The sequence below is a fragment of the Lonchura striata genome, chromosome 3, assembly GCF_046129695.1.
Source record: "Lonchura striata isolate bLonStr1 chromosome 3, bLonStr1.mat, whole genome shotgun sequence".
In the NCBI taxonomy this organism is placed as follows: domain Eukaryota; kingdom Metazoa; phylum Chordata; class Aves; order Passeriformes; family Estrildidae; genus Lonchura; species Lonchura striata.
Genome location: NC_134605.1, coordinates 36,547,158 through 36,570,668, shown reverse-complemented (window position 1 = coordinate 36,570,668; position 23,511 = coordinate 36,547,158). Strand labels below are relative to the sequence as shown.

Below are 23,511 nucleotides of genomic sequence, written 5' to 3'. Positions count from 1 at the left end.
TTCTGTATCTGGGATGGGACAACCCTGGATGTAGGGACAGGCTGGGAAATGAGAGTCTGGAGAGCAGTGCCACAGAAAGGGACCTGGGGATCCTGGTTGATGGGGAGTTGAACATGAGACTGAGGGGAGACCTCCCTGCAGTTACAGCTTCCTCATGAGAGGAACAGGAGGGGCAGGCACTGATCTCTGCTCTGTGGTGCCCAGTGACAGCACCCAAGGGCATGGCCTAAAGTTGTGTCAGGGGAGGTTTAGATTTAGGAAAAGGCTCTTCACCCAGAGGGTGGTTGGACACTGGAACAGCTCCCCAGGGAACTGATCACAGCACCAGCCTGACGGAGTTTAAGAAGCATTTGCACAATGCTCTTGGGCAAATGGTGTGGCTCTTGGGGATGGTTTTGTGCAGAGTAAGGAGTTTGACTTGTTGATCTTTGTGGGTCCCTTCCAACTCAGCATAGTCTTTGTCTGTGAACTTTTGAAGAAGGAATCTGTTTTGACTCTGTATTAGGCAGGCTCAGCACTGCAGTGATTTCTCTCAATTGCTGGAAATCATAGAGTGGTTTCCCAGGGATTTGTGTGATACTTGGTCAATTGATTGTAATAACTGGCAAATGCACAAGTACTCACTAAGGAAAAGAATTGGTCAATTGTATTAGTGGATTCTCTGCTGTCTAATATATTACAAATTCTTATATTCATCTTTCTCTTTGATACTTACCAGGTACCTTTCTTCTGTCCATCTGCTTACTTTTTCAGGACTTGTGATTATTTTAATTTATACTTCTATGCATAATCACTCAATGTGTTAAAAAAGAGTGTGAATGTGTGGTATGGGAAGATGAGGGAAGAGACTGTCATATCATTTTTTTGAAGTCCAGCTCCTAAGGCATAATGTCAAATGTCCTAAATTTCTTAGCTGCAGCACAGATTTTTTTTTTTCATACTGCCATTCTGCTGATGCAGGAAAAGGCAATTGCATTACTTTCCTGATGACTTAAAGTAGTAGTAATTACACATATGATGTTACTAGATTTTTCACATCCTGCATTAGGACAGTTATGATTGACTTATTGATGACTTCATTAATTCATTTCAGAGGACAAGAGCTTAAAAATTACTTTTTTAAGATTTTCACATGTAGACTTGACACGCTGAAAGATGTCTTGGTGTCTAATTTACAGTTCTTTGAAATCACCAGCTTTTCTAAACCTATTGGTTTCAACAGTTATTAGGAAATAAAAGACAATTAGCACTTCCAGGATATACCATGAAAAGATATTTCCCCAAGGTGTAAATGTGTTACTTAGTAAGACTGCTAGCCAGTTACATCTTGTCAGTACCAAGAATATGAAAGCTTTGCATACATCTAAATAATGAGAAAAACAGTTTACACTTCACATACTGCAACAAGTCAATAAACAAAACTTCCCAGCATCCATTGGAAAGCTGTGAAAAAAGGAAAATACACTGATACACTGTGCTGTCTCTGCCATTAAGAGGTGGATACTATAAACAACTGCAAAACTTTTACATGCACATATTGAATGGATGAAAGGAGTGACTTTCAATGAATATGTTAGTATTTTCTAAACTTCTTAAAGTGAGATACTTTGTCCCTGGAGAGGAGAAAATCGCCACTTTATTGACATTGCCAGTTGGGCCAGGGAAGGTTGATTGTTAGTATTAAACTTCTGAACATCTTGTCCTTCTGTTGTATTAGAGGACCCATGTGCTTTCAGCCCAGCTCCTGCTTTCGTGCAGTTTCATCATTCCTTCTGGCTTTTTATTCCTTTGGTCCTTTGGCTATTCTTTTATATCAAATGAAAAGATCAGTTTTTCAGGATAAGTCCTTTGGTAAAAAATGTCAGCCCAGCATTTTCTTCTGTATTTGCTTTTAACTCCTTAATGTTTGGAAAGACCTTGGCTTTTCTGAATGGAAACAGTCATTGAGGGTGAATTTCCTCTCTCCTCCCTTTTTTTTTTTTTTTATTTTTTTTTTTTTTTATTTTAAATTCTGTCAAGGAAAATAATCTCTTCTCAATCCATGGAAAAATAGACACAAATGGATTTTTATATCTTGGCAGCTCCACAGCAGTCCCATTAGAAAACCTGCAGAAGGTAGCAAGCTCTTGATTAACACTGAGTTTAAAATGGCAGAATAATTATTTAATTTGGCCAGGATCTTAGGAGCCAGGATTTAACTTCCACAGATATGGGCCACCATCATGAACAAATGCAATTGTTATTTTGTTGTCACAAATCAAAAGAGGTCATGTACTCAGAATCAGAGTAACAAAAAACATTGCTGTGATTTAAAAAAGCAGCTGAAAAATACTAGGGAAAGTTTTATCTAGAGTGTTCTTATATGTTTTTTGCTTTTATATGAATTGGTATGTGTGACAGAAGAAGTTTGTGATGTATGTGCATCTCTGTGGTTATTTGCTTAAGTGAAATAATAGCTATAGAATATATGGTTTTCAAATACTTATACCTAGATAGGATTGTGGGAGGGTTTAAATTCAAAAATTAAGTATTAGATATTCCTCAGAGTTATGTAAACTTTCTATTATTCAGCCTGAATTACAAAGCTGAGATATGTATTTTGCTGACAGGAGAGGATAAAGAAGATTAAATTACAATATTATCATTCTTATAATGAAGGTGATCTAACCTTGGTGTATGCTTAGCTAAGAAAGGTGAATTTCACCTTTATACAGGCAGTCTTGTTGAAGACTGTTCCTATAGCATTGTGGGAGATTGTTTTTTTTGATTGGATGTTAGCTATCATGTGAAAATGAGTTATAACTGTCATGTAAAATGTTAAGAAGATATTTAGAGATGGATTCTCTTCTACCTTGCACTTTGTCCAGTAATTTCCATCTGTACAGTTGTATATCCACAGAGCTATAAAGATGGAAACATGCTGAAGCTTTGTGTCAAGTTTTCTCACTCCCATTCTCCCTCAGTAGCGGGTTATGTGAATGGCTCAGACCTACAAAGTCATATTTACAATTCCTAAGCCCTATAGAACAGAAACACTTGGGAACACATTTTTCTCTCCTGCTTATCAGTCTTAATTTAGCATACTGCAACCTAATTCAATTTCATGTATTCCAAATTTACTCTTTATTTTAAATAACATTTAATTAAATAACATTCTCCTCTGTATTTTTTTAATAGCCTTCTACCACTATTTTATCCATACAGTCACATGTAGTTAAAAACTAGTAATACTGAATTGCTTCTGCTGAATGGGATGTCACAGCAGAATAGTTCAAGTGTCTTGCTGCAGTGCCAAACTTGAACCTTGTCCTGAGCTTTTGCTTTAGCACCACTCTGTCACTGGGGACCACGTCCTTTGAGGTAGGAAATCAAAGGTTTCTACATACATCAGCTGAATCATTTTATTGTGTGTTATCAGCCTCAGAAAGTGGCCTATTTTTATTTTCTCTGACCAGTGACAGAGAAATGGTCAAATGGCCTCTTGTTTGTATGAAACACTTTGTGTACAAAACTGAAAGTATTTTGCATTGAATATGTGATCAGGGTTTTTAAAAAATCTATAATAATCTTAACACTTGAATAAATTGTATTAATGTAAAGATCATGGTGTAGTACAGCTAGTCTCCCCTCACCAGCTGCTGAATCCCTGTTAAGATATTTTTCTCACATTTAAACTGCATTTGTCATTGGAGATTTCCACCAAATTCCATTAAATTCTGGTACTCTGCAAAGTAAATAGCCATGAAAGCACCATGCTTCTTAACACAAATCCTCAATCCCCTGCTAACACCTTATATTACAACTGTCTAATTACCATGTTCTGCAATAACCTTGTGGGACTTCCATAAGTAATTAGAACTCCAGAGCATTTCTGCAATAATCCAGTAAGGACCTCTTAAGTAGAAAGAATTATGTGGTACTAATATTTTTGCACCCACGTGTTCTTCACAGTTGTTTCAATTAATATTTGGCAGCAATGAAGAAATTCATAGAAGTTCATAAACTGAGACTATTCTCAGGAAACTTTTAAGGCAAAAGAGTTGTAGTTGGGGTCACTTAATGATGCAGGACACTTTAGAAAAAATTAAATTCCTAGCATGTCAAGGTATTGCAACAGCAGATTTTCATATTACTACTAGGAGAGATGCATTAACTTGCCCCATTCCTTTAAGACTGCAATGTTTGGGTAAATTCTCTTTTACTTTCTTGGAATTTTTACCAAGTTGTTGTAGATGAAAAATACTGTGTGAGTTAAAAAGCATGGTGAGTACATTTTGATAATGATCTACAGACATATCTTTGATGACAGAGAATAGGAGAGAGAGCTATTGAGATGTTTCCTTGATTCTGGATGCCTTTATTTCACTTCAGTCTCACCTGCCCTTTATTTTTCCTTTCAGTTAAAGATACCACATCTTATGCAGCTATGAAGGCTCTGTGTACACTGCACATGCTGCTCACACTGGCACTGTAGGTTCTAAATACTATTTGCTATCCTTACAAATTATTCTGATTCTTCACCCTTTTTTAGCCAGTGTCAGGCCAATGGTATTTCTATAGATCTATGACAGCGTCATCTGTGCAAGCAAATTACTTCATCATTCATGAAGTACACAGGGATGTAGAAAAGAACTTTGATCTCAAAAGGCACATGTCACTTCTCCCAGCTTCCTGCTCCCCTCAGCCTTTGGGCAATCCTTCTGCACCCTCTCTTTGATGCTCCACCCCTTTGGAGTGGCCTCAGACACACCCAGTTATTCTGACGCCAGGGTGGAAGCAGCAGCCCAAGAAAGACCAACAAGAGATAGGGGGCATGTGAGGGGCATGATGAGGGTAGGTGCATTTCTTCACATTGTGCCCAGAATTGGTTTCCTTTCCATGCTGCTCTTTCCACATTGTCAAGTGTATCTCTATGTTGGACAGAAAGACCTAATGCTCTCCAAATCTGCATGTCTCATCAAAGATTCCAACCTGTTTCATTAGTTAGCTCCCAGTAGGGTAAAGACTACAGTTTAGTACTTTACTGGCAGTTAGATCATGGTTACATTTTGTGGTTGTTTGCCATACATTTTTAGTCTTAAAATCTCATGGCTGTTTTCTGCTTTCTGTATAACTGTAATTTTTGTTTAACTGTAATATCCTATAAAATAAGGAGAGGTCTTTAAGTCACTGGACAGGTTGATTAGAAGGTCACTTATTTTTCTTATATTAAAAGAGCAGAAGAACAAATGCCATTCCAATTCATCATCATATGGTAACCTTTGACTAATTTTTGTTGTATCAGTATGAGTGGCTTTAGGCTTCAGAGTAGACTACTGAAATTAAGAACTTTAGTACAAAATAAAAAGTCATTTTTTTAGATGATTATTAAATTTAAAAGTCCAATCTGGAAGTCACCTTAATTAAATGTAAAATTGAGTCCACTGAACCTGTGTACATTTTCCAATCAGAGCATGATACTTCCCTAAAATATCACAAATTGCCTCTATTCTGCCAGTTAATTCTGTTGCTGCCAAGATTATAGGTTAGACTTGATTACAATAAAACTAGCTGTTTCTTTGAATATGATCCATGAACCCTAGTAAATACAGTCTTTCCTTAACAGCCTTCTATTACCAAGTTATGAATTTAGTTTAATTTATGTGGCAAAGTTCCTAAATAAAATGTGTTATAACAGTCATAAAACTGTAAGAATAGTAGATCTATATTTATGTGATTTCTCATTGTTTATACAGCTTTGAGAAGGGACTATATTTTCCCGTTGGTATGTCTAAGAGAAAACCAAGTACATAAGTGACTAGGTTTGTGCACATGGAGAACCACACATGGTTTTGCCATGAAAATAGACAATCACCATGTAAAAATTCTCAGTACATTCTCAGAGAGGTAGTACAAAATGCTCTCAGAGAGAAAACACATCACCAAAAGAATCCCTCTATGGTGCCAAATGTTTGAATAATGTCCACACAAATTGCTATTTTTAGTGAATGGGCTGTGGCTTCTGTTTCTCCATGAACAACAAAAAAAAATTACTGTCTGCCACACAGTGTGGGTAAAACTCAGATTTAGTGATGCCAGCAGCAAAAGAAGCAGAATTTACATGTTTCCACAGGATAGGATTTTGACAAGATTTTGTATATTTGTACAGCCCAAAGCAAGGACACAGTCACTGTTGCTGTATTGCTGAATAAGTTCTTCTGGATCTGATATTTTTTTTTCCCCTTTCCTTCTTTGTTGATTTTTAATTTTTTAATTTGTAGTCTTTGGAGATAAACTGTTCCCATTAAATGCTAACTATTTTTTCTCCAAACAAATCTGGAAGATAAATCCAGTTCTAGGTGTGCAAAGTTTATACATATTCTCTGAACCTCAAAAAAAAATCTTATCTGAAGATACATGCTTTTTTATATGTGTACAGCTTATTCTCCTATGACATAGAATTAAAATTTCCATGACTAATAACAAAGCAGTGCTTCTTGGCATAGCAAAAGTGAGTGTATGCACTATGCACACAGATGGAATTTGCCTTCCATGTGAATTCTTATTTCTCTGGTGCTGAACTTTGAATTTTCCTAATTTTCTCATAGTTCTATTTAACAACAAACAGAGATTACGTACCTGCCATTTCTTAAAGCTGGGGGTGGGGTGGGATGGTGCTGGTGAATAGACACACACTGTTGATCCCTTTCGTGGTTCCATTCTAGTTTCAGTGATCCTGGGCAGCCCTTGCATATAACCCATGCCAGCTCAGTCACAAGCCTGAACAGTAGTTCTTCATAGGCTGCAAGATGGGTAGACAAATGTCCATTTCTTCCCAGGGAAGGCAAACCTCCCTGGATGTATTGACACTCTGCTATGAAGAAAGTCTGTGGAGTCTCCGCTTTGGAGGCAATCCAATGTTTTTGCAAGGGCTAAATGAACTACTCTCTAGACCCAGCTTTGTACAATTTGCTGAGCTCAATGAACTCTTTTCTTTTTTCCTTTCCTCCTCATACTTCTTTGTTGCTTTTAACAATGTGTAGTAGAAAAATTGGCAGTTACTCAATGAAATCACTGTTCAGCTTACACCAAAAGGAAGATTTTTTTTTTGTGAATTTGCACTTCTAAGAAGATGTCACAGTTTTCAAACGAAGTGATGAGACTCTGAGTTAATGCTTTTTGAATAGCTTGACTAAAGGGTTGCCCCTGAGTCTGTAAAACAGAAGCAGTGAGGCACAGTACCTCCTGGAGTTCCCTTTGGCCAGTTTGTCTTTGCTTTGCCCTTAACTTGGGTCTTTGTCTGCTGGGCCCAAACTTGAGCATAGTCCCCAGTACAGCTTAGAAATATCAATGGAATGCAGGCTCTGACTGATTTATTCTTCCTTCTTTTTTCTTGTCTACATTAAAACAGAGTTGGCTCACAGTATTTCTTTGCTCCCTCATTACTGGTTTTGGACCTTATTCATTTAAACTTCAGGAGAAAAATGCCACATTTGCTTTTTCTAATTTTCTCTACTCTTTTTTTTTTTTTTTTTAGTTCTGTTATTGCTGTACATTAGTGCTGCTTGTAACATACCATTTCTATCACAAATGTATGTGGCTACCAGAACAAACCTGCTTCTTGGCTGTATTATGCAAAAAGCTAAACAAAGCATAATTAATGAAGCAAAGCAAAGGGACTCACAGGTGGCATTTGTTCTCCTGAAGATTAAGTGGACTTTGTGGAAACTATGAGGATGTAAGAGAACAAAGGAAAGGGAAAAAAATGTAGGTAGGGTTTTGCTGGTTTTGTATGTGTGCTAAAATGGAGATCTTCAGCAATATGCAACCCTTCCCTTTCAATTGAGCATTCTCCCAGACCGGTCTCTGAAGTATGAATGTGTATGCATTTTCTCCACTAGAATGAATAAGGAACATGGGTATCTAGTGACTGTGATCTTTGTTAAAGTTCTGGAAACTTGTTTGTATAGAAATACCAAGTTTATAATGTTATCATTTATATTGTACCATTAATACTGGAATGAAATCTGTAATTTAAAAACCAATTTGATGGTATTAAGGAGGTATTTCCAAGGCACCATTATAATCTACACCCATGATCCTTATCTCAGCAAAGCATTGACCATTAGAGATAAGATGAGTTGATTCATTTTTGCTCCTGATATTGTGAAATTGAAATGTGGCAACCAACCATATGCAATAATTTTGGCAAGTTCAATTTAGGAAAAGGAGCGAGATCACATGTTGGTCATAAAGATGTACTTTCTGGGGACATGGTATCTTTCCCCAAAAGAGTATGTTGGTAACACTAACATATAATAATTACAAGAAAACTTTGCATAAGTGGCTTTGTATTTTATTAAGATCCTCAACAGGATGGTGCTCTATTAGTTCTGCCTAGGTAGAGTCTTCTTTTATTTCCTTTTGTTAAAAAACAGAGTTGCCATAACAACTTCATGCACATTTCATGTAACTTATATAGAATGCTATTTTTATAAGTATTTAGAATTTTGGTTGCTTTAAACCAAAAAAATATTTTTATATAGATAGCCCTTTTGTCTTAATGTCTTTTGCTTTTCTTGATAAGAGAATCCTGCATTTTGTTTCCTTCAGTAAGCTGAAGAAATAGAAGTGTTTTTAAAAAAATCAAATAATTATTCCCTAAATTACAGTTGAAGCAAGAAATCATATTACCCAGTTTAAAAATCTTCATAGCCTTTGAAAGGTCTGAACACTGATTTGCTGGATCAAAAACAGTGAATAAACAAGTTAGGTTGTTCCTCTCTATTACTGCTAAATGATTAGGTTAGATTATCACCAGACATACCCACCTAGCACTAACAAGCCACCCTTTTGTGTGGCTCAGCAGAAAGTCTCTAAGTGAACCAGGTATTGAGAACCCCTTAAAGTATTCAAGGAATTCAGGCATGAAAACATTGAAATGTGGGTTGTAGCTGAATTTGGTGCAATGTTTTTCATTTAGATTTTAAAACAAAAAAAAATATTAAGTGCTTTTTTGGAAGACTATATACTGTGTGTCCTATTTCTGTACATCCTAGAATAATTTAGCATTTCCTTGTGTACTTAAAAAATATCAAAAAAAGGAAAAAGCAAAGTAGCTGTTGTAGTTTTGTATCATTATTAATTTTTTAAAAAATATTTGTTGTTGTTGTTGCTCTTGTTTTTTGAGGCTAAACATTCTGGTATGCTATATTGACCTCCATCTGATGAATTCAGTTGTCATAGCTTTCAATATTTGTGGTACAGGATTTGTTTCCAAGTTCATAATGATTGTGCCCCTGTGCTATAGCAGAAAATGCACCAGAGGCTTATCTTTGAACTTCTGCTAACTGTCCAAGTGGAAAGTTTGGCAGTTTCTTGTCATGAATATATTACTTGTTTTTGTTTTTGTAGCTAACAATAAACAAATTAACTTCGTGAAGTTCACTCTGATTTTAGTTTTATATTTTTTAAATATTTTTTCTTTGATATGTATAATTTTCTATATGAACTCCTATTTTACTTGCTTAATGCATTAGTGATGCTTTTATCTACTTAATGTTTTGATGCCTTCACTACTTTTGTTTTTATCTTATTCTTCTACTGCTTGTCTTTTACATACCATTTTGCTTTTGCAAAGTAAGAAATAGGATCCATTTTCTCTGGGTGTATTTTTATTTGAGTTCTAAGTAGTACATGCCATAATCTGTTGGAGAGGATATATAAATATAATCATCCATAAATAATACAGCCAGGATGAGAACAGCTCTCCCAGCTAGCCGGACAATGCCCCTGCCTACAGGTGGGTCCAGGGGTCAAGTGGACTGTTCCATCTCACCCCCCAAAATGTATGGTTCATCCCACACCTGTAACCCCCCCTGAAACATCAAGTGTCTGTGACCCCATTGGCCCAAGCCTTGTTCTAGCCCACCTTGAAGCCCCCTGAAAAGGGGGCTGCAAGGGGCCAGACACCCTCTTGGAACTTCCCCTCCTCTTGAAACTTCCCCTCTCCTAGAGCATCCTCTTGTCTCTCCCCTCACCCACCCTCTCGAGCCCTGCCACGTGCTGCGTCTGGCAGCTCAAGGCAGGACCTTTCTGCATCCCCAATTAACCTTATACCCCAAGAGCAGCCTTCAGAGATGTCTCGTCTCCATCCATCTATACTGTCCAGGAGTAGGCAGCACTTGCTACAATAATCCAAGAAAATTAGTGTTGAAAACCAATTTGCAATTTGTCATAATTAATGTATTTTGTTTTTTTAAAGTACAAAGAAATTAATCTCTATTTTCTTGGTGTGTCACACCATTGATTTTTCAAAGCAAACCCCACTGAAATCAATTGAGAGTGCTGCATATAAATCCATGCCACACTATGGTTCCTTATTTATGGGTTTTAATTAAAAGGGAAAAGACATTGAAAATCTCAGTGCAACACTATGGGGATCTTTAGGATTTTATTTTTTAAGTCTCTTCCCTTTGTATGATTCCATCAAAATGCCAAAAGAAGATTTTATCTAGTCATGTAAACCAGATGTGAAAAGTAGATAAATTTAATAAATTGAAGAGCTTACAGTATCATCCAAGCGATTAAAAGGATTCAGCACAACTCTTCCCTTCTCCATATCCCTACTTCACATTTTTCTTATCTGCAGAATTAGACTTCCTATAAGGTCTTCTGGTAAGAGTCCTTCTGCTTTTTGAGACACAATTCTCAGAGCACAAGGGCGAAGTGTTTTGCTTGTGGGTTCATATGTTATATCACATACTAAATCAAGAAGAGGATTCAGGTAAAGAGTAAAGAGTGAGCACAACTTTGCAGTAAAGAGTGAGCACAACTTTGAGAAGCAAGGCATGGAACTTCATTTTAAACTCAGGGTCCTGTTTAGATATTGAAGAGTGTGCACTGCAGTAAGGTAAAAACACTACTTACTTGCTACAAATCAGTATCTTATCTATGAAAACAAGTCAGACCATGTTTTCAGTAAAATTAGAACATAAAACAGTCATGTGGGATCCCAAAGGAAAATGAGATCTATTGAATAAACTGTTTTTTTAATGTAGTTATAAATAGCATTTTACTTGTGAATTTCAGTGGATTTTGTTAGATTGTGGGGTTTCGTTGTTTCTGGTTTTGTTTTGGTTCAGGGGTTTTTTTCACTGATGTGCAGAATTTTCCACTTGAGCACTAGAATCTGTTGCAGTTATTTATGTCACCCACCAGGTTCACTGCAGAGGACTAAGGTCAGTCCTCGAAGATAAAATATCTCCTCACAACCTGGAGGTCTCAGCTGTGACCAGGGGTTAGCTTGTAAGTTAGTGGTGGATATGTAACTTAGGGAAAAATGGATGGAAATTTCCAGTTGTGTACAAACATAACCCCTAAATAAACCAGAAGCCATCAGGAGGTGGCCGGTATCAGCAACCAGAAAAAGTTTGTTTTCTTTTTCTAGGACTGCACATATGGGTATCTGTACTCAAGTGCACACACATTTTCACACTTTTTTTCAATCATGTATGTTGTGTCTAAATGAATTTGTATGTAGCTAATATGAATAAATTACAAAAATGGCTACTTTCTGCCATTTCGGACACCACTGCGTGGGGAATGTGTTCACTGATAAGTAGAGTTCTCCAGATGAGCTTTTGATACTGTACAGTCTATTGAGGTCACCCTTTTTACCTTACATGCCTCACCTATATGTTTGGGTCCAATAGTTACAGAAAAGCTTTCCTTTCATTTCTGTGCAAGATAAGACTCTGCACCATCTACGGATTTCAAACAGCAACTTGCTCTGGTTGTACAATAGTAGTGTGATCCAATCAATAATTCTACAGAAATTTAACTCATGGTTCAGGGATGAAAATACTTAACCTTGTTTTATGGTAATTAAGTTTATATGAGGTTACTACTACTACAGCGTAAAGGAAACAAATGCAAGTTATCTCTAGTTAGACCAGATTAGTTCCAGTGATATTTCTTTTTTTAATTAATAATTAATTGGCTAATGTATCTTCTTTCATTTCAAAGGGGCAATAATAATTTAATCGCAATGGTATATCATGCTGGCATAAGCCAGAGAAAGAAGGCTGATTTGTTTACGTGTTCCAGTTTGCCTTACTTTTGTGACATGTTCTTTAACAGTAGAGAGAGAGTCTATTGAATTGATCCTTAAGTTAATGCAAATAATAAAAATTTTCTACCAGAAATAATATTTCTCTTCAGATTATATTTTTCCCTCCAGGTTGTAACCTGGAGCTGTATTTTGTTTTCCACATGTCTCATTATACAGACTTGTCAACAGAGATTTGTAAAAGGAAACTAATGCCAAATAGTTCTATCTAAAGTTATGGTTTAAAAGTATTGTGAATGTCTATTTTTTTAGAATCCAATCCAATCCTTCTTATAAATATATTAGATAGCCCAGGTACCACCCAATTTCTTAGCATCACCACCAGCAGCCATACATCTGAGGTATAAATATTTCCTTACTTAACTGCATTTAAGATTACTGTTTTTGCACTCATAATCAAAGAGAATGTGTGTAGGGTTTAATATGGATGTAAATGTTTAAAGAAAGGATAAGCAGTCCACCAGAACTGTGAATAATGAGGAAAGAAAATGAAAAAGTTCATCATTATTAAATTTTTTTTGGAAACACAAGCAGAAATATTTGGAAAATTGAACACTCAATCGGGAGAGCTGTTCAGGAAAAATATATAACTAAAGTGGATTGTTTTGGAAATTGGATTTCAAAACTCTTTTGTCTCTCAGTTGAGGCATGGTCATATTTATTTAAAAAGCGCTTCTCTGCTTCTGTTTAAGGCTAGGAAATAGAAAGATGTTTGAATGGAAAAATGCGTAAGTAATGTAGATTTTTGGATCCACATTCTGTTTGACTTGTATGAGAAACTAATTTTTTATTTGAGAGGTAATTTTTTATTTACTGCAAAATTATTTTTCCTGGAAAACACCTTTTATTCTCTAGACCTAAAATTCTGGCTGTTTTATGGGGTAAATGCCTTCCTATTGACATATGTTTGAGGATTTCTTTGAAAGCAAAACTTTGCTTTTTTTGAGTGGAAATGCAGTTTTAGGTTCAGAAAATAGAGACCAGCGTGGGCTTTGTCATCTTGTGATGTCTGACTTTACTAGGGGTAAGCTGGACGTATGTGATATCATCCACGGTTCTAAATCTGTGCCATCATAACTCATAAAATCTGTCATTCAGGTATTCCTTGCAGTATGCAGTAATGAAAAATGTCCAAGAAATAATAGTGGAGGAGCTTCTTCTCAAAGTTCTGCAGCAAGCTATCTATGATGGATCATTTCCAAGAGGATTTGATATTAATATGACTTTTCCTTTTACTCTTACACTGATGAGATGTCTCATTATTCTCAGCCCTTTCTAATACATGGGCTATGCTACAAAATTTAATTTATTTATTGTCTAGGTGATTTCCATTTCCTTTTATTTACCCTTTAGGCAAAGTAGCTGACTACACAGCAGCCCCTGCTGTTTGGAAGGGACAGTAATGGATGTCTGAAACTTAGTTTATTTGGCATAAGAAATGGAGCCAGTCAGAGCCACTTCGATATGGCTTAATAAAAGAGAAGTAAATCTGTGTGAAAAAAAAAAATCTTCTAGACCATATATATAACAAATCTTGTTGCATCTTGTTTTATTTGGGGAGATTGGTCACTGTCCCAGAAAGGTCTGATTAGGGAGATACAATTCACTGCTTTTATATTCAAATTGCTTTGTAAATGTCTAGATGAATACTGAAACACTTTCTTCATACAAAGCTTCTTGAAATTACTGCTGTATTTAAAAGGTACAGCCTCAAACAATACTTCATAATTCACTTATTTTTTATGATTTTTCATCTTTGAATTATGCAGCAACTAACACTAGGGGCTAATGGTTCTTTAAAATGGCAGACTGGAAGTTTCTAACATGGATATAAAGATATATTTTTGCCACACTGAGGAGTCTAAAGATCATTTTTTTCTATATTTATTGTAAAATTATTAATATTTTTTTGCTTGTTGATCAAACTACTGAAGTTACTAGTACTTGCAGTGAGTATAGACTTCTGCACAGAGTTAGTCAGTTTTCCCCCTTTCCTTTTTAAAGTTGCTAACACTTTTGAGGTGTTCCAGATATTGCAATGTACTCATTTTAGAAAATGATTGAGTATTTAATAGAGCCTATTTAATTCACTTGAAAAGATTCATTAGCTTTAACTTTTTCTATTCCATGAATACGATATAATCATGCTGCAAATACATCAAACCCTTTATGCTCATTTTTTACCCTGCCACCATATATGTCAGTTGAAACAAAGAGGAAGCAGCCCAATTCCTGTTTCCATTCTTTTAAATCCATTTATAAACCAGTTTGGTCTGTATCCATTATGGAACTTCTGTTTAATGGTTTATTGCAATTTCTCGAAGAGTCCATAAGCTTCAGTCTCATCAAATATGAAAAATCATATTTTTCATTGATAAAAACCTTCATGATTATTTCTTGACTAGGTTCATTATCCTTTTTAATGTTTCATTACATTAGTAGCATTCTTTCCCCTAGTGGCACGTTTTTTGTCCTGATGATGCTAGTTATTCTGTAGCTAATTAACAAAAAGTTGTTCATCTGGTAAAAAAGAAGCAGACATGTTATTAATATTCTCCTTAGTAAACTGTCCTAAATAATTAATGCAAATAGACTTCCAGGGTTGTGAATTTTGATGAGAAGTTATTCTCAAAGATGGATTATTTGATTTAGATATTTTCCCTGCTAATCCACTGGTTTTTGTGTTGATTCATGTAAATCTGATTTTACCTTAGTCTGTTGAGGAAGAGGGGGACAAAATTTAAGTTTTTTAACAAATTAATGCCTACAAAATACAACAGAAAGCTAAACTGAGTTAAAACTCTTCTTCAAAACTCTAAGGCATTGTGTTTGCATGTGTAATAGGACATGAATCTTCAGTTCTGGGAAATCTCACAGCAAGAACAGTTTCCTTACATTACTGTAATATTTGAGTTCCAACTTCTTGTTTGCTTAAAGGAAACTAAGGGCAAACAGAAAATAAAGGACTGAGAAAGATTTACAAAGGCGATCACGTTTTCCCCCATTTTAAGCAATCTCTTGGGAGGGGAAGAGGAAAAAAGAGCGCATTTTTATGGGATGACGCATTCCATCTTTTCATCCATATAGTTTGTGGAATTGTTCCAGCTTCCCTGGTGTTGCACAAAAGCACACAATAATACGCTTGTGCATCTCTGGGGTCTGAGAAGAAAATGAACCCTGCTGATGCCAGCACCCTATCAAGCAACATATCCTGCAAGCTCAACATTGCACATTCACTTCATTTCCTTCCTGGGCATTCAGGCGCGAGTGAACTCAAAACAAATGCCGTCAGTTGATTCCAAAGTGTTTTAAAAGGCTTAATATAAATTCCTTGCTTCTGATGCTGTGCTTCACTTGAACTCTGGGAATTTATATGTGCATTCTGCTGCCTTTTTTTTCCTCCTTTCACTGAGGATAGGGGCACTAAATGCCTATATTCACATCTCATATATTTTTTTGTTGTTGTTTTTGCAGAATGGCTTATTGGAGAAGGGTTATTTTATACACTCTGAAAGCCAGCACACATACTCAGTATCTTGTAATGTCAGATGCAGTCCTAGTAGAGTAGCGGATTTTACAAGACACCTGCCATAATATTTGAGGGCAGGATCAAGCCCTGTCTTGATGACTGAGGACAGAATCTCACTGCTTATTCATGGTGCTCTAAGTGTGAACAGGAGCTAGAAGTTTAGTCTCTTATGCCACAGGGTAATCCTATATGCTAATCCCATCCTGTCAAACTACTTGATTCAATTTTTAATTAATTGATGACAGTTGTTTGGAAAAAGTTCACACATAAAACTTCTCAGAACTTACACATCTCTGTTCAGAAATGCAAACACACACTGAGTGTCTTCCAATTTATAGAGTATGGCACCACATATCAACTCTTTCATGAGTTAGCAAAACATGCCTGTGTCAGTGTTGATGAAATCCATTTATTTTAAATTATTTCTATAGGAAGGGTAAAGATATTGGAATCATTGAAGGGGAGGTTCACCTTGGAGAGGTTTTGCTTCTTAATGTATGAGCTTGCTACCATTAGCTATGTTAAGAACAACCTTACATGTCTGTGAGTATAAAAATCTTTCATTTAGTGTCCTCTTCTGATGTTTTTTTACAGAAACAGCTAGTTGGAAGCAAGGTTTGAATGAATGCATATTTGTGTTTTCTTCTTTTCTTGCACAAATTTGGAATTATGAGGAAATGGAATCATGTATTTCAAACCTTTACCTATTCCAAAGGTAACTTAGCTAAAGTAACTTTTTATCCCAAGGGGAGATGGCAGCCTATGGAAATCTTAGATAGGGTGGACTGGAAAAGTAGTACTTTAGATTGAATCTAAATATATCCTCTGTTTTATGGAAGCAGCATCTTTTTTCTTCTTCTCCCCCACCCTCCCCACCTTCTTTTAGAAATGTCATCCCTTTTCCTTTGCACTCAGATTCTTCAAAAAGCAAAAGACAATTGATTTCCCTGGTTGGTGCCATTATCTGAGATGCAGGAAATTCTATTTTTTATCTAGGACAGAGCTAAGTAAAAGTAACTGTAGTCTGTCTTTTGTAAGTTAAATTAGGAAATGATGAATAGCTTCAATAAGTAAAAAAATAATCTCTTATATTAAAGAAAATGTGAAGATTTGCCTTTCCTTAGTCTAAGTCACACAATGTGACCTATGAAAATTTTCAGACCTGGAAGAAAGTTAGCTATGCCTTCTATTGTAAGATTTTCCTAAATATTACAGAAAATAGGTTTCATTAATTGATTTTCTGAAAAATAAATATGTAGAACTTTTTTCAGTTACCAAAATGCTTAGTGTGTTGAACTTTGCAAGCTGTAACACCATAATCTACATCAGTGTAACTATGCAAGTGTGTGAAATAACCAGAGCTCATATACTGAAAATCCTTTTTTGTATGATGTTTTCAGGGATCATAACAGTATTTTTACTTGCTAGGAAAAAATCTTAGGACTTCAGGACCTGCATTTAAGTCTGCAAATACCCAGAAAATATATTTGTTATAGCAGTTCCTTATTTGACCATAATTGAGTTCTGAGTCCTTTTTGGATCAAATATATTTTCATTTTGGAAACTTCTCTTTTCCCTAGCCATAAAACAATCACTTCACATGTGCAGCAGGTTAGGAGGGGGGTTAGGAGAAGCAGCTCCTGGGTCCACCATGAGCACTCCCTCTCCTGTTCTCCAACGGTGAACATCTCTCATTGGGAAGGGCAATGGACCAGTGGTTGCCTCAGCAAGGCTTGAGTGGCAAAGATACAGGGCTTTTTTCTTTGCTCCCCTCTCTCCCTCTCTTTCCCTTCTTTGAAATGAGAAAATAGGCCACCAATTTAGTGGGCACTGAGTCTGGCCAGGCGGTGCTGTGAGCTTTGTGTGCTCGATGGCTGCCCGCCATTTCCCAGACCATCAGCCACCCTCTCTTACTGTTTTCCCTGGCTGCATAAAGAGAACATTGTGTCTCTTAGAAGCTCTGGCTCATACCCTGCCCTCTGTGTGAGAAAAGGAAATGCTCCTTCTGTTCATGACTTAGCAACGGTTGGCAAAAAATGATGTCATATCCATGGTAGCAGAAAGACAAAAGGAGAGAGAGGGACTGCTTTTTTAGACAGATTTTACACACCACACTGTTCCATGAAGGGCTGAACAAAGAACAGGCATTGAAATGCTTCATTTAGTAAAGAATGCCAGTCTATTTTTTTTCAAACTGGAAAGAAATGTGACTTATTTATGACTGTGTTTGAGTCCCATTTAGTAACATTATAGTATGGTCTGTATGGGATTATTTTTCTCTAGGTTTGATCACTTCACTGTTTGCCTCAGCTCCTCCATTAGAAGTACTAGATGTGCTCTCCCTTATTCTCTTTCTTTATTGCTACTAAGTATGGGTTCATATTAAGTGAAAGAATATTGAAAATTGTGCATTAAATGTTACAATCACACAACCGTAGTATTCTGCTTTTATGGTCCCTCACTCTATATTTTTTATAATATGATGTTACTAACACACTGATATAGACCTCAGTGAACTGAGCATCAAAATGTTTTTTGTCTTTGTTCAGATATGCTACACAATATCAGTGCTTCTGTATATTTAATAGTTTTTTGAATAAACTTGTTCAGGAAGTGTATGTGCATCTATGTGCCTATTCAAGGCTTGAGAGGAAAGACAGGAGGAACCTGGAAATTTCAGATGTCTTATTATAAAACCAATGATCCTACCCTTCAACTGAGATTTGAGCAAATTCTAAAGATCAAATTCAGGCCTCTCCCTAGCTTTGTGGTTGATGATGCTATATGATCTTCAGTTATTAAAACTCTGACAGATTTATGATGAAAGCCAACACATTTAATCTCCCACTCCATCTCTTTTCAGTAGACCTCTCCCTGGAGAGCAAGGGGTAACCCCCTTGGTTTTAGAGTAAAATTTGGAAACTTATAGGGATCTGTCCTTTTTTGAGGTGCTCTGATGCTGAGCATCCTTCACTGACTTGGAGCACTAAGTTCTGTCCAGCACAGATTGAATCCAGAGTACAAACCAGTATTCTGCATGCATAAATCCCAAACCTGAACTGAAAATAAATCTTTTTAATGTATGTGCCAGGTTTTCCTGCTTTTCATGCTTTTTGTCGTGTGTGGTGTTCTCTCTCTCTTTTTTTTTTTTTTTTTTTTGTGCTTATAGATGATGCTTACTGCTGCTCCTGGGGATGCCTAAACCACATCCCCAGATGTGAGATAACCTGCTTATGGAAAGGTGTCACAGACTTGTTACTGTCATGGTCACTGTTTCCTCAAGTCATTCCTAAATTTCTCTAAGAATGAGAAATATCACAAGAGATTTTAGTTTTCTTCCAAATGTGTGCATTTGGGAATCAAATGTATATAGCTTTAAAGTGAAATGAAAGCTTAAAGTGGGCTTCTCTGAAAAGTGTAGTATTAATCTGCTTGTCCAGTCTGATTTTCCCATTTACATTAGGGCATGGCTTTGTTTTGCAGGCGATTCAAATATTTCTATGAGCATCTTACCTTGAGATAGAGAAAAATTCTGTTGGATCCTGAAACAGTTGTTGCCAGCCAGTTTGGTATAGAGCCCTCCACAAGCTCCTATAGCATTTTGTTTATTCTCACTGCAGAACTGAATGAACCTCTTTGGAATAGACATTGCCAGCCCTTCTTGAATCAGATTTGAAATGACTTTTAGTGCTGCTGTAAATTGATTTGGAACAGAATTTCGTTTCTGTTTTCTGCCAAAATTTTAATGCCATTAATCTCTACTGACTTGAAGCACTACCATAAACACAAGCTCTGGCAATCTCCCAGGTACACAAGGCACTAGGAACAGGCTCCAGAGACCCTCAAGCATCAGCTACAGATTAAGTAACACTATTTTTGTATTTGCTGTGCTTAAAATGTGGTCTACTATACTTGGTATCCATTCCAGCCCTTAGAGGTTGGAATGGATTTAAACTGTAGCCATAACAGCAATTTTTTGTAGTATGATTGTTTCTGAGATATCAGAAATTGCACAGGTGGCATATGGATCCAAAATTAGCATTTGAATTTTGTAGAGAGATGAATAAGATAATTTCTTGTAGCCATGTTAAAAATTTTTTGCTTTCCTTAAGAGAAATGCTTTCTGAGTTTTTGATATTTTTTTATTTTGGATAAAACTGTTACAGTCTTTGTTAAAATTCTTTTGTGAATGTTCTGATGAATTTATGTTAGGAGCACAAGTACATAAAGGATAAATAAACAAAGGTTCTCGAAGTGTGTTCAGCTTGTTAATTGGCCATGTCAATAGCAGATGGACATTTCTCCCTGTCCACATGTCCTTATGTGCCTACGGTTCCTTCCTCTTGCTGCAAATTTAGTATTGGCCAAAACAACACAAGAGAAAATGCTCTGCTATTGCAACATTAATCTTTCTGAAGGATTCTCTGATGACAAAAGATGAGGTAATTTTTCTCAACTGCCAGATAGCACATGCTTATCTAAGGAAGGAACACAAGCTTTTTCCTGTGCCTCTTCAACACCTGTGGAAGAGTTTGGGATCCATAAAGATTGTGTGGGAGTTATTGCAAAAATTTGGATTTTCTAGTTTCCATGAGAAAGTTGAAAAGAAATATGTATTATTTACTCTTGAAAGGGAGGGAATAACTATTTCTAAAATTACAGAGGGAGGAGTCCATTGCACAAAACTCTAATTAATTTGATTTCAAGAAAAATTATGTTCTTCTGAAAATAAAGACATAATTTTAAAAGTACTAAGCAAAGTACACCAAAGTCAATATGGTGCATCTTGACCTGAATACAGTCTTTCCAGATCCCAGTTTTCTTAAAGGTAGGGAGTTCACCTTATCAGAGAAGCTGTAATAAAACCAGTCCTCTCAAAGAGTGAGTGAAAGAGCACCTCTCACTTTTTAGCATGTACTCCAAGTTCTGAAAGTTATCTCCTCATGAAGACCATATTTATATTATCAAATTTTTCTGTATCAGCCTTTCAATCTGAACAAATCTGCCTTCTCTTCTGAAAGGCTACTGGCATTTCTGTGAATCCTACCTTCTGTGCACCCAGGTGGATATTGTCCTTTTTTTCTGAAAGAAACTGGGTCATGGAAGAATCCTGATCACAGTGTCCTGCATTGGCAATCAAGAGGTCTGAACTCACTGTCACAAGCAGGCTCTATTCTGTGATTGCCTGAGGTTTAGTGACAAAACTTGCAGCTGTGGGAGTGTATTTACTCACTGAGTTATCCATCCTCATAAGCATGCCTGTCCTAGATGCCATGTAATAAATGAAAAATACAGCACTAAAAGAAGCAAGCTTTTCCATAAACCAAGTCAAGATATTTTCTTTTCTTACGTAAAACCAAACCTTTTGACAACTCTTACAGCACACAATGCTTCTGAGGCCATAGGGCAGGATATTTGAGTCAGCCAATACATTAGAATCCAACTGAGATGTGCTTCCAGACAGTGTCCTAGATATTTTTTAAGACCATGAAGCACAAGGTAGTGCCATTTAGACTTTACCACATGTGTGCAGGTGCAGTCAAACTGTATCAGTCTGGTGTCAGCACACTGCTGTTCTGAAACATCAGATCTCGCTGTCAGACTTCACGGGTCCCAGCCTCCTACATCTGCACTGTTGAACTCTACTTCATGTGAACTTCTGCATCCTCCCAAACAGCTCTTCCTGTTTATTCTTACCTCCTCTCTTGTCCCTGTATATCCACTGCCTTTTTATGTTTCCACACTAAATCTGATGCCTTATTAATATTTACATCTTTACTGTTTGCTTGTGATATAAGCCACTTATTTTCCTGCATTTTAGCATGATCCTTGCTTTATCTTCCAATGTCCTTTCTTTGTTCCTATGTTGACATATTACAATGGGAATGTTTCATAGATTTGGCCAGGGCCCTGTACCATCTCACATAGTTGCCAGGGGTGACTCTCTGGCTTCCAAAGAAGGGCATGGCTTCTGGTCCTAAAAATGTGGTGCATTTTCAGCCATTGTTCATTGGCTCAAGGTCCATGTTGAGCATTTTTGGATGTGCATCAATGTTTCTCTTGTATACTTTTGTTATTAATATTGTTGCTCATGGGCTTTTTAGTGGGAGCATTAAACTGGGGAAGACCATTCCAAAACCAGGACAAGAATGTAAGCTCTTTGGGAAATGAAGCCTTTTCAAAAGCCATGAAAGTGGTGTGAAAAATATACTACTTCAGAAATAGTTTTTAGTAGTCTGGTGCACTAGAGTCTGTCAAGGAACATAGTATACTTACTGTCCTCTTGGCTGTGGTGGGTTTTACACTCTAGATTTGTTGCAGAAGTTCTCCACAGTTAATAATTACCATGTTACTTGCATGAAATTGCATGCTAGCATCAATGTCAGCAATTTGTACTTGATGCTCTTTTTTTTCCCTATAATTCTCTGATATAAATATTCTGAAAAATGTTTCTGATTGTTAATCGACTGTCTTATTTGGCATGCATGTTGTCACCTTCATTGGGGACACCAAGAAAGATAATGCTCAGGAAGCATACACCATATATTCACTTTCAAGAGTGGATCTCAAAACTTACCTTGAGACTTAATCACAACATTCTTCTAAATTTTTTTTAAGGACATCATCCTTAAGACAGCATACTATCTTTGGGTATATCTGTCATTTCAGTGATTGATATGGGGTGTAATTTAGTTTCATTGTAGCATATCTTCAAATGCCTTTCAGTAATTTTTATATTTGTTTGCTTGCTGGAACAAAGGTCCTACTTATTGCCAAGCGTACCAAGATAACATCACATGTGGCTCTGAGTTTAGTTGAATCTGCTGTTGAGCAATTTGTTTCTCAGTGGTTTGTTTACTGTGTCTAGGACCTTTAAGCTATTTTTCAGAAAGTTCACAAAATTAACAGCAGTCCCTCATTTACAGACCAGACTAATTCCTGATGCTTTATGCTTGCAATTTCAGTATTGGATGAAATATTTGTTTGAAAGAATATATTACCAATGCATTTTGGCTTGCTGCTATCACTTTCCCCGAATCAGGCCAATATTTCAAAACTGAGCTTGCCAGTACCTTTGACACTCTGTCGTCCTGACACCCGATGTCTGTACTGCTAAGTACTGATACCTTGGCTGCACTTCTGCTATCTATCAAATATCTGGACAAGTATTATCAAACCAACAAAGTAATGCTTTGTGGCAGTTATTTTGAGAAAACGGAGTGTAGTATTTCATGAAATCATCTAATTACAAATATTGTTAAAACAGTTGTGGTTCCTGCTGCTGAGATGGAGTATAGAATCTAGGTATAGCACAGAGCCTGACATCATTAATGAGAAATCTTGTAAGCTTAAATTAAAGCCCAAAAAGTGTCTACATTTTGTTTGTGTTTGTGATTGATAGACTTCGACATGAAAGTGAGCAGATGTAGAACTGCTTATGGGAGCAACACTAGTTTCTGCCTAGACTCAGTTATTAGGTCGCTTCATGAAAAAGTAGAAAATGCTCTGGGAGACAGAGGTTGCTGTTTTTAAGAAGTAAATGCTTCAGTCTTGGCATTCAGAGACTCAGCTCTGTGGGAAGCCAAATCCTGTAAATTTAATATCTGGAAAAACAGAAAAGCTCAAGAAGTGTTGCCAGGTGCATTCAGCTGGCATGTCTCTGAGGTCCTTGGATGAGATTGATATCATATGAGCACACATTCTATTGTATTGTATCCAGAAATTAAAAGCTATTTGCCGTGGTTTAACCCCAGACGGCAAATAAGTACTACACAGCTGCTCATTCACTGTCTCCCAGCAGTGGGGCTGGGGAGAGAATTAGCAGGATAAAAGTGAGTAAACTCATGGGTTCAGATAAGAACAGTTTAATAAT

General features: G+C 36.6%; 1 protein-coding gene and 1 long non-coding RNA gene across 2 annotated transcripts in view; one reads left to right on the top strand and one right to left on the bottom strand.

Moving 5' to 3' along the window:
• The window catches only part of PRKN (parkin RBR E3 ubiquitin protein ligase), a 681,559-nt gene that overhangs the window by 431,828 nt on the left and 226,220 nt on the right, over nt 1–23,511 (top strand). The gene's annotated exons all lie outside the window — the stretch shown is intronic.
• LOC144246051 (uncharacterized) lies at nt 1,615–6,926 on the bottom strand. The gene is made up of 2 exons (XR_013339701.1): nt 6,619–6,926; nt 1,615–2,106 (listed from the first exon to the last, which is right to left on the bottom strand). It is a non-coding gene; the product is annotated as an uncharacterized LOC144246051 (long non-coding RNA).